The following is a 12,579-nucleotide window of genomic DNA, read 5'->3' as shown; positions in this document are numbered from 1 at the left end:
TGTTGGAGGGCCAGGTGCATGTTTTCCCTGTTTACAGTTGTTGGAGGCCCTTGTGCATGTTTTCCCTGTTTACAGTTGTTGGAGGTCCCTGAAGCATGTTTTCCCTGTTTATAGTTGTTGGAGGGCCCTGTGCGTGTTTCCCAGTTTACAGTTGTTGGAGGTCCCTGTGCGTGTTTCCCTGTTTATAGTTGTTGGAGGGCCCTGTGCGTGTTTCCCTGTTTATAGTTGTTGGAGGGCCCTGTGCGTGTTTTCCCTGTTTACAGTTGTTGGAGGTCCCTGTGCATGTTTCCCTGTTTACAGTTGTTGGAGGTCCCTGTGCGTGTTTCCCTGTTTATAGTTGTTGGAGGTCACTGTGCATGTTTCCCTGTTTACAGTTGTTGGAGGCCCCTGTGCGTGTTTCCCTGTTTATAGTTGTTGGAGGGCCCTGTGCATGTTTCCCTGTTTACAGTTGTTGGAGGTCCCTGTGCGTGTTTTCCCTGTTTACAGTTGTTGGAGGTCCCTGTGCGTGTTTCCCTGTTTACAGTTGTTGGAGGTCCCTGTGCGTGTTTCCCTGTTTATAGTTGTTGGAGGGCCCTGTGCGTGTTTCCTTGTTTACAGTTGTTGGAGGTCCCTGTGCATGTTTCCCTGTTTATAGTTGTTGGAGGGCCCTGTGCGTGTTTCCCTGTTTATAGTTGTTGGAGGGCCCTGTGCGTGTTTTCCCTGTTTACAGTTGTTGGAGGTCCCTGTGCGTGTTTCCCTGTTTACAGTTGTTGGAGGTCCCTGTGCATGTTTCCCTGTTTATAGTTGTTGGAGGGCCCTGTGCGTGTTTTCCCTGTTAACAGTTGTTAGAGGTCCCTGTAGCATTTTTTCCCTGTTTATAGTTGTTGGAGGGCCCTGTGCGTGTTTTCCCTGTTTACAGTTGTTGGAGGGCCAGGTGCATGTTTTCATGTTTATAGTTGTTGGAGGGCCCTGTGCGTGTTTTCCCTGTTTACAGTTGTTGGAGGTCCCTGTAGCATGTTTCCCTGTTTACAGTTGTTGGAGGGCCAGGTGCATGTTTTCCCTGTTTACCTTTGTTGGAGGGCCCTGTGCATGTTTTCCCTGTTTACAGTTGTTGGAGGGCCAGGTGCATGTTTTCCCTGTTTACCTTTGTTGGAGGGCCCTGTGCATGTTTTCCCTGTTTACAGTTGTTGGAGGCCCTTGTGCATGTTTTCCCTGTTTACAGTTGTTGGAGGTCCCTGTAGCATGTTTTCCCTGTTTATAGTTGTTGGAGGGCCCTGTGCGTGTTTCCCTGTTTACAGTTGTTGGAGGGCCAGGTGCATGTTTTCCCTGTCTACCTTTGTTGGAGGGCCCTGTGCATGTTTTCCCTGTTTACAGTTGTTGGAGGGCCCTGTGCATGTTTTCCCTGTTTACAGTTGTTGGAGGGCCCTGTGCAGGTTTTCCCTGTTTACAGTTGTTGGAGGCCCTTGTGCATGTTTTCCCTGTTTACAGTTGTTGGAGGGCCCTGTGCATGTTTTCCGTGTTTAAAGTTGTTGGAGGCCCCTATAGCATGTTTCCCTGTTTAAAGTTGTTGGAGGCCCCTATAGTATGTTTCCCTGTTTACAGTTGTTGTTGGAGGCCCCTATAGTATGTTTCCCTGTTTACAGTTGTCGGAAGCCCCTGTAGCATGTTTTCTCATGAACAGTTGTTGGAGGCCCATGTAGCCTGTTTTCTCAAGTACAGTTGTTGGAGGCACCTGTAGCATGTTTTCTCATGAACAGTTGTTGGAGGCCCCTGTAGCCAGTTTTCTCATGTACAGTTGTTGGAGGCCCTTGTAGCATGTTTTCTAATGAACAGCTGTCGGAGGCCCCTGTTGCATGTTTTCTCATGTACAGTTGTTGGAGGCCCATGTAGCCTGTTTTCTCATGAACAGCTGTCGGAGGCCCCTGCAGCATGTTTTCTCATGAACAGTTGTTGGAGGCCCATGTAGCCTATTTTCTCATGTACATTTGTTGGAGGCCGGTATATCATGTTGACAAACAGTAATTATTATTTATGTTTAAGTTAACCATTGCAGATATCAAGCGTTATTCATTTCATCTCGCATGTCTAAGATGTGGTTTCATTGTAATAGTTTTTTTTCGTTTTAAATGGTTGGTAGCCAATGAAACTTGATTATAACACAGTGATAGCGATGGACATTTATGACATCGAAGTTAAACTCATAAATCTTATAATTTGAGGAGCAAGACATCGCGGTTATATTCAGTGTGTTTTGCATTTATCTAACCAGCTGACTTTTCATTATGAATCTCCCTTTTATCTATTCATGTGCAAACAGCTTATTTCAAATTTACAAGCGTTTATAAAACACGCATTACGTTAACAGAATACTCATGTTCATCTCTCAGTGTCAGAGTTGTCACAAGGTTTTGGGTTTTTCTTTCCTCTTGAAAGCATACAAGCTCGCAATAATCATTAGACCAGCGAGGATGTAGAGTTAGATAAGCAGCCAGTAGGAGAAGTAGAAAACATGGGGATTACAGTAGCCGGGCTTGGCCTCGTTACGCTCTAGTCGCCCGTGATACCTATGGGTGAACACGTTACCTCGTGGAAGATGAAAAATGAAGATTTTTTTATATTACCTGAAGATATTATTCTTTTGTTTAGTCGGAATATCCTCAATTTGTATCGAAAACATTGTTAAATTTACGGTTGTTGACGTTTTTTCATCTTTAATACTACAATTACACCTTTAAAATAAGATATGCAGTTAATTGCTATAAATGGTAAAGACTAAACAGGTCAAATATAACGACTGACATATGATTTATACATGGACTGCATTTGTCCTTGTAAAACAATAATAGATGGAAACGTGTAATTAAAACATCAATGGGTTTGCCTCAAATTAAACATGCAGCCGATTGTATAAAACTTTGATAAAGTGTTTACATGCTATCTTTGACCAGCTTGCATATTTAGGTAATTTGATTGTATTATAATAATTAGTGGATAAACGTTGGCCAATCACTAAACATTTCGCCAGATAAAAGCACTATTCCTGCAACTAGTAATTATCGAATTGTATTTAGGTTTATAAATATATATGAATGTATATCCGTACACGATAAGCTATAAAAGTTTGAAATTGATAACAAATTTACATTCTTCCAGAGAGATCATTCGGAAACGAAACCTACATGCATTATAAGACCACGTAAGTCTGGGTTTGAAACTGTCAACTGACAATAATGATAATTGCATAACTGTCAACCCCATATAGCCCTTCAGTAACGTCTTCAGATTGTCTCTCTATATCTCGAACGCTTGATGTATGTGTGAATTGGAGGAATAAAAATTACTGCAATACAGTTGCAGGTTGATTATGTCTAAACAAAAACATACATGCAATAAAATCTCCCAGTATGGCAAGTTAAACCAGGAAATCAAAAGGGTTAAGGCAGCAAACTTTGTTATCCTTTCTGTCTTGATCAAAGCACATGTGAACGCACAAGGACATGATCTTGAGCAGCGCTTGTACCCCGCCCACCACAAGGCAGACAGGCAACCTGCTCTCTCCCGGACATTCGTTGAAATAAATACCTCCTGCAAGGAACATAGAAATAGTGTAAATAGTACTCGAAAAATAAGCGAATACATTCGGCACATGTTGTTATAACTAATACGTTGTACTTTCATTGCATGCCAAATGCGTGTATCCGTCTTCTTATGTCATTTGCTTATAAGCCCTATTGGAACCGATATACGACAACGTTTGGACGTTAATAAGAGTCAGCATGTGATGGAAATTGAGCTATGATAGGCGTCTATGATTAACCATCGCTATATATATATATATATATATATACCCAATTGATTAGCATAGCACCTTTTTGTGCTAAACAATCTAATTTCAAAGTCATTGAAAATGAGGTGAGGCTTTTTAATTATCCAGTTTGAGGGAATATGGTCAGACTGTACCTTTGTTTGAAGCAGCTGTAAATCTGAAGAATCATTCTTGTCCTCCTGGAACTTGACTAAGTGCAGTCCTGACACATCCAAATCTGGGTAATAGAATCAAGAATAATCAGTGAACAGTGATTACAAGAGCTAAATACTGATTTTAAAAGCTAGATTTTCCATATCGAAGAAGGGAAAATTGTAGGATGTACACTTAGTACGTTCAGACCAGACTCTGATTCCTTTAAAGCTGCACTCTCACAGATTTACCATTACTACAACATTTTTATTTTTTGTTATGGAAAGAGCAAATTTTTGCGTATCTGCAAACCAATGATAAAACATTGCTGACAAAAGATCATATCGCAGATTTTCATATTTCCGTTCGAAAATTTATGTTTTATGGCTCAAACCGTTACTAACGGTTTAAGAAAAATGGATAAAACATCAATTTTTGAACTTAAATATAAAAATCTGCGATCTTATTTTGGTCAGCAGTCTTATATAACTGGTTTCAATGGATTTTCGCAAAATTGGCTTGTTCCAAGACAAAAAATAAAATAGTTGTCAAAACGTTCAATCTGTGAGAGTGCAGCTTTAAAACGACTCGCTCATGTTTTTGGTCAAAAAATAGTATTCCCGGTAATCCGTCTGAAAACACATATTTTATCATTATTTTACTCTATGATATGGAAATTGCAGAAAAAAATACAGTAAGAGCAAACAAAAGTATTTTGGTTTCAGTAGGGTTCAAACCCACGCAGGTTAAGTCAAGAAAAAAATAGAGAACAGCCGGCTAGTCCACACAGCCACCTGGACTTTAACTAGTGTGGTGGATACGTTGACCTGTTAATGATACATTTATAACATCACGTCACAGCAGTAATTAATTTTCAATCACGTTATAAACGCTAATGAAAATGGAGGTCTTCAAAGACGATATTTGAGCAAATATCAACATTTGCTGAAGGATTCCAGCTTTTGGTATTTTTGTTATAACACTCCTCATAATTTGCCACACTTTATTTAGAAAATGCATTTTACAAACCATGAGCGAGTCACTTAAATGTAGAAATACACAAAACAATCATTTTTTCATTTACTTTTAAGTACAAGACCACTAACAACTGTTACAATCAGAGAAAATAAGACAAAAAGAGCTGGTAAATTTGGACTGAAATGTACTTTTTTTGCTTTTTGATTGTAACTGTCCCCTAAAGCTGCACTCTCACAGCTTGACAGATTCTTTTTTGTCTTCGGATGAATCAATATTTGCGCTCATCATTTATGCATTTGCATAAATTAGGTATTATATTAAAGGATTGGAAATGGTTAAGGACGTACATATCCGATACTAATTTCAACGGAATGATGTGTTCATTTTATCAATACCGATACTGATACCATTGTCCCATGCTTTTTAGTACATCTTACGTTTGCTAAGAATTAACTGACCTTTATTTTTCCAAATATTTGTATATGGCAGACCATTTTAAGCATGTTAATGGAATGTTTTATTATCGTTTTAAAACAAATTACAATAAACAAATAAACATTTTTTTAACAAATCAAATACATGTATGGTAATTCATCAGTGAGCAGACATGTCACTTGTCAAGGATAAGACCATTTCCTGTGGTTCTCCCCAAAACTCGAGCTTTTTATCATAGGATTCCCCTCAGTTTCGTTGTTTATTGTTTCGGTAACCCTTGATTCTGTTTTTGACAAAATATATTTTTTAATTGTTTAATTTATAATTTATTCCTGATGTGTATCATCTTAAATTACCAGAAAACAGATTTTCAAAATAATTTCTAAAATACCAATCTATGATAAGTGTGTTGCTTTGATTTCCATTTCAGTATGCAATCATTAGATGGCTAATGGGGTGGAGTGAAATTGTCAAATTGAGGAAATACTGTCAACCGAGGCGAAGCCCAGGATGACAGTACTTCCAAAAGGTAACTGTTGAACTATCACCCCATCAGCTGACTAATATTTATTTTATTATACTGAATCAATTTAACAGGATCAATAGTTTGCTTTTAATACAAAATAGCATTTAAAACAAAAAATATTCAGGTAATAATTCGCTTATTAATTGCTGTCGTCTGTTTACAATGGAAATATGATTTTAATAAATGCGCATGCACATCTTCATCGGAAATCTCGAGTATTTCTGTACTTGGTGGAAGTATTTTCTCTTTGGAAGACAGTTAATTTTGACATTACTGATAAGACCGTACAAGACCGTATGGAAATTTTGCATTCAGAATTGAATTAAGGTATAATCACATAAATTGTAATCGAAACTTTTGACTCTCCCCAGTTTGATATTTAGCATATTTTCTGCTGAATTTCGGCTAAAATTTGACCAAATTTGTATGGAAATATTTATATATTTGAAACGGTATCTATTATTACTTCATCTATTATAATTTGGTTTAGTACCGATACCGTGTAGCGGTGATAATCGCTAGTATTTAATCCGAGGATCATGATTTAATACTATAAGTGTTAACTTAAGTGTCGAGCATGCCGGAGAACCCAGACATCGTGCAAAACTATCGGTCCAACAGTCCTGACTGGTAAATTTCAACCAAATTGCAATCTTGTAAAAAAAAATGTGAGGACCTCATGTCATGTAATTTTTATTTTTTATCTTTTGCAATGACTGACATATATTTTTCGGACTGACAAAATATCATATAACGTGTTGCTGTTGGTCTGAATGACTGACATTGTCCTGATCTTTAGGAAAAAAGTTGTTTAGAATCCCATGTGTAACTAGTATGTCTTGGTTCACTTCTGATGTTTGAACATGACAACACATGATTTTTGTACTGTGCATGGTTATACCCTTCATTGCTTCAAATGACTTTAACATTTATGACTTTATCATTTATTACATTTTTTGTTATAGTTTTAATACATTAATATATCATTTTACACCATATAGAATAGTTTTACTGGAATTTCTCCACCCAAGAGTGTGATATGGAAGATGAACTGGAAAAGCCACAAACTATAAACTTTCACATGGAATGACTGTAAGAGTAATGTTTTCAAAAATGTAGTATGAACATACAAAATACTTAATATGACAGACAGATGGCTAATTGTCACTTGAACTTGTAATAAACTGCAATTTACCAACATTCCTTTTCAATAAGTTCAAAATGCCTATTCAGTACCATAGTAAAATACTGTTATCAATGTTATTTCTGTGTTTTGTTTATAATTTTTCACTGTGAAATATAAAGCAGACTAGTTTTGTTCCCCTCAATCCACTGGTCTTCTTAATGCCTATTTATATATATATATATATATATATATATATATATATATATATATATATATATATATATATATATATATATATATATATATATATATGAACGGTCTCCACAATGATGATTCAATATATATTTATATATATATTGTGAAAATTACGCCAAAGGTTGGATATGAACAAGATAGAGGGGGACTCGAATCGGGCGTTAATTTCTGTTTCGATTATTGTAAGACTTTGTTTGCACGTTTGCCTTCTCTGCAATACATAGCTACGTACTTTAATTAGAAACGCACATGTTGATTGATTATTTGTTAATTACCAGAGCCTAATATTAGGTACTTGTAGGTTGTTGTATTAGTTAATGTTTTAATTTATATTATACACTTTTTCGTGTCATTTTTGTATGACCTACAATTCGATGCACACATATACTACTTGTGGAAAGTGTGATTTTGTATTAGAACAAAAGAGATGGGAAATTTCAAAATGATACACAGAAAACAAATAATATAATTAAAACAATCAGTTCCACGTCGGGGGCCTTACTCTCGACTGCTTATTTATATCATTTTCAATACATATTTATAGAAGTAAAACATATTGTAACATTAAGCACATCGACCTTTTTCTCCATTCAGTAACATTGAAAATGGGCATCAACGGACAGTACACGTTAACGTTCGCCGAGGCGTCTTAGAGATGCACTGATTATGGCCTCACGATTGCCTCCCCTGCCAAACGTCTGGAAGCCTGGAGACATGGAATGGAAATGTGTAGTTGTTTGTGGATTTTAGACCGATCCAGTGGCCTCATTATACAGTCTGAGTCTTCTTCGTGCACGAATGTTCCATGATAGAATGATAGAATAATGACTGCTCCCTATGACTCTCGACTTGTGCAGGATATATGGTATAGTTGTTGAATATGTAACTTTTTTTGTTTTGTATTTCGTAGTTTGTACATAAATTAAAATTAAAAACAAATGATGGTGTTTCATTACATTCTTATCGCCATGGTACATAGCTATGTTACTACGAAATAGATTAAGAATGCTGACAAAAATATTGTATCGAATCATCATATTTATCTGAACCCTATGAACTGCGATAAGTTAATGCTGTGTTACAATAAAGACAAACAGTTGATTTAGAAAACGGCGTTGCATTAATTATTTCTCAAACTTGGTTTCCTACTTAAAACCATATACAAACCGAAACCGATATTTGACAGTGTTAGCTTCAAGAAAGTTTATTTTATAAATTATTCAACTCAAAGATAAACTTTAAGTGTGGACTAGCTGGAACTCTGTCAGAGTAAACTACCTGCTGTTTAATTGATTATATTTAAGGCTTTTTATAAACCTATACAATTAAGATTCAAAATTGCGTTATTATCCATATATATGCAAAAAGCTACAGAAACATGCTCAGTAGCAAAATGTTTAAACAGAGAGACCAATAAAAACTATTGTGTGCAATTTATGAAGGTTGAATGAACTGGTTTTCGATTTCGCCAAAGGCATACATGGGAGCAACATTAAATACCTGTGGCAACAACCATTATTGGAATTTCCCAATATAATACAAGTAGTTAAAAACTGCCAATCCGTAGTTCTTACCCCCCCCCCCCCCATTCAACTTTGATGGTCGTAGACTTACATGTATTACCACCAGTCGGATTAATGGCTTGAAGATTTCACTCGCTGACAATAAATCACCTCTGCTTCCGTGGTTGTACATGATTCACAATCCCAAAGCTTGAATATTTATAGGTGGTATATGTAAAGAATTTAATAATTGCGATGAACTAACATCATGACATAAGCACAAACACAAATAACGCGAAGTATAGAAGCTTAACATTTGGCATCTCTTTACGTTTTAAGCACAGAGGCCAAGGTCCAACAAAACACCAAACAAGAAAGCATATAACGCTTTATTTATAAGTAGTCCCGACCTGAACTCAGTCAAATGCAATAGATGTATAATATATTTTAGAGCAATCTACCACATATATCGGTTTACCAATCCTTCCGTTTTAATTGACGTAATAAGAAATCCCAATGTTAAATTTAGTCAACTGCATTTTTAAGGTTATCTACCTTCAAATGTTACGGTTCGTCGCTCCTTCCGGTTAAGCTCCCTGACGGAGTTTTAAGATAAGGCAAACATGAATTTGAATCCATGCTTCCATTCCTTTTACTCTAATTTCATGCTGACAGGGACATTATGTCAAGTACATGACATATCGTAATACCCATAAAGAGACTGGAAAGGACACTTCGTCTTGAACATAACATATCGGTGTGTCAATAAAGATACTGGCAAAGACACTATGCAATAAAATGGCCATATCATAATGTCCATAATGATACTGGCAAGGACAGTATGCCATTTACAGTATATATCGTAGAGTCATACAGAGTCAAGCATGAAATTGACATATACTAGTGCCCATATAGAGACTAGCAAGGACATACCGTAATGCACACGCATATCGTAGTGTCCTTATATAGACTGGTAAGGACATAAAATAAGTAACATGACGAATAGTTGTGTCTTATGTATATTGGCAATGACGCCATGCCATGAAGTTGCCATATCACAAAGCACATATATAAAGTGGATTTATTTATGTGACATACGTGACATATTGTTATGTGCATATAAATACTGATATTGCCACTGTGAAATGAGCTTGCTATATAGATGTATTGTTATAGAGACTGGCAAAGACAATTTGTAATGAACAGTTTCTATATAAAGATTGGCAAGGGTTTTATGTTATACACTTAAGATATCGTAGTATCGTGTTATGATTGGATGGACAGTATGTAGGGAACGTGCTATATCATAGTATCCATATAAATACTGGCAAGACATTCTGTCATGAACATGACCTACAGTTATGTGCATTTAAAGATAAACAAGGGCATAAGTTTTAGAACTTGACATAGCGTAGTGTCAGTGTAAATACTGACAAGGACATTATGCAATTAAATTGGCATATCGTGCTGTGTTATAGGGACAGACAAGGACACCTTATATTAATTTGCCATATCATGAAAACATCATAGAGCAGTACCTGGCAAAAAGCTACGTAATGAACTTGACATTTCGTATTGTCCATATGAAGCCTATATAAGGCTCGCAATAACACTATGTAATAAGCTTGACTTATTGTGGTGTAAATAAAAAGCCGGCAAGGACATTATGTAATGAGTATATCATAATGTAGTGTTTTATTGAGACTTGTAAGGAAACTATATAAAGAAGTTGCCGTATTGTAATGTTCATATAGAAACTTACACGATATGTGTATGTTTCTTATTATTTGTCTTACTATTTTCTCAACATACTCGTTAACATGCTCGTTCAGTTCAAAATCGGTTAGGGCCCTCAATACATTGTTCCATAGTTTTCCATTGTCTGGTAGCATATTCGAAATAGCGTTATCTGACTGTTTAGACAAAATGTACTCAAAGTTTGATTATGTGTTTAAGCGACATGAATTATGGCCTTCTCAAAACAGAAAAATGCTCTGTATTAGATACAATTTGTGATAATTTTAATCTCACTAATATTGTAAGGGTCTTCTTGTTTTACCAAAATTGATTTAATTCTCACAAACAGTGAAAACCTTTAGGGAAAACCATAAACTTAATATCACCTCCGGTCTTGGTAATTTTCATAATATGATATCTACCTGCCTCAAAGAACATTGCCCTTCATTTACTAAAAATTAAGTAATTTCGAGATCCTATATTTTTAACCTGCAGCTTTTAACCACAATTCGTCTATTGTATGTGTCTTTCAGGCTTGCGATGTTTTTGATGGTGTCAGTGTTGTTCACTGGGCTCATGAAACTTTGTAACGTCATGTGGTAGACGAGCAAGCACCAATCAAACTCAAAAACCTGAACCTGATACCATTCATCAAGAAAGATGACACATTTATTGAAAGACACTATAGACCAGTCAAAAAAAAATGGAACGTATCATACATGATCAGTTGTTTACCAAATTTTGACAAGATTTTCATCCCCTAAATAACTGTTTTTAAGTCAAACTTTGAATGTCACTCTACACATTCAAAGCTTGTGGAGGCCTGGAAGTAAACTCTTGGTAACAGCCATGATGTCGGGGCCATTCCAATGGACTTGTCGAAGGCTTTTGACTGTCTCCCACACGACCTCATCATGCACAAACTCCAGTAGTATGGTATCACAGATGTATCACGTGATATTTAATATTAAAATATTTCTGAAAGGCGACAAGTTCTTCCTTAAAAAGTAAGAAGGTCTAACATTTCTTAAAAGTTGAGGAAAGTTCCTTAAACATTTAGGAATTAATAAGCCGGAGGAACGCTGATTCTGTTTGTCGAAAACTATCGTTTGCAGACAATAGATATATAATCAGCGCTTTGCCAAAGGTATATATCGATATGAAGATACCTATTATACCGTATTAAAGGGTTCCATTAGGACTTGATACGCGAATAACGTCAGCCGAAGTAAACAAAAAACAAGATGGCCTAAAGATTCTTCTTTTAATTATGGTGCAATTACTTGTTTTAAACAAAACGATAATACTCCCTCGTCTGTAATTACATAGTTCTTTAATTGTCCGAAATGTAACGCTTCGATTTGCAAAACGTTGTATTGTTATTTAAACAAGTATTCGGATTTATTTGTTTATGTTACGATTGGTGACCTGATTTTAAGGCACATCTTTATATATTGTGTGCGTTGTGATTGTAAATGGGCAGCTTTGAAAAAGTTGTTTAGTATTGGCATTAGAAATCGAAAATATAGTATTTTTGTATTACTTTGAAGTATGTTTCTGCTATTTCACAGGCTTATAGGGCTGACAAGTCCAGCATCTTTTTCTGCAACACTTTCAGCGACTGGTGGGAGCTGACAAGTCTAGCGGCTGGTTCTAGCCTGCTGGACATTTTCATTGATCGGTGCTGACAAGTCTTGCAGTAGTTGTGGCAGAACAGTTTCAGTGACCAGTTTGGGCTGGTAAGTCTAGCAGTTGGTGCGGCGAGCCACTTTAGCAGTCAGTTTGGGCTGACAAGTCTTAGGGCTGACTCTAGCCTACTAGACATTCAGTGACTGGTTTCATTATTCCAGTATGGCGGATAGGCGCGATATTTTAGATGAACTAACCAACCAGCAAATTGTTAATAGGTATTGCTTCAAAAGGGAAGGCCTGAATTATCTAGAAACCTTGTTTGGGCCAGCACCGGAGCCAGCTACAATGATGCATAAGAGTTTATCGGCTTTTGACAAACACCTTATTACTGGAAGTTGGGGGAATTCAGCTAAACGATGCTAACATGCACAATGTCTCCCAGCCAGCAGTA

This window comes from Mya arenaria, chromosome 7 (assembly GCF_026914265.1).
Source record: "Mya arenaria isolate MELC-2E11 chromosome 7, ASM2691426v1".
In the NCBI taxonomy this organism is placed as follows: domain Eukaryota; kingdom Metazoa; phylum Mollusca; class Bivalvia; order Myida; family Myidae; genus Mya; species Mya arenaria.
The sequence above is the reverse complement of the archived record's forward strand: the minus strand, read 5'-3'. Positions refer to the sequence as shown.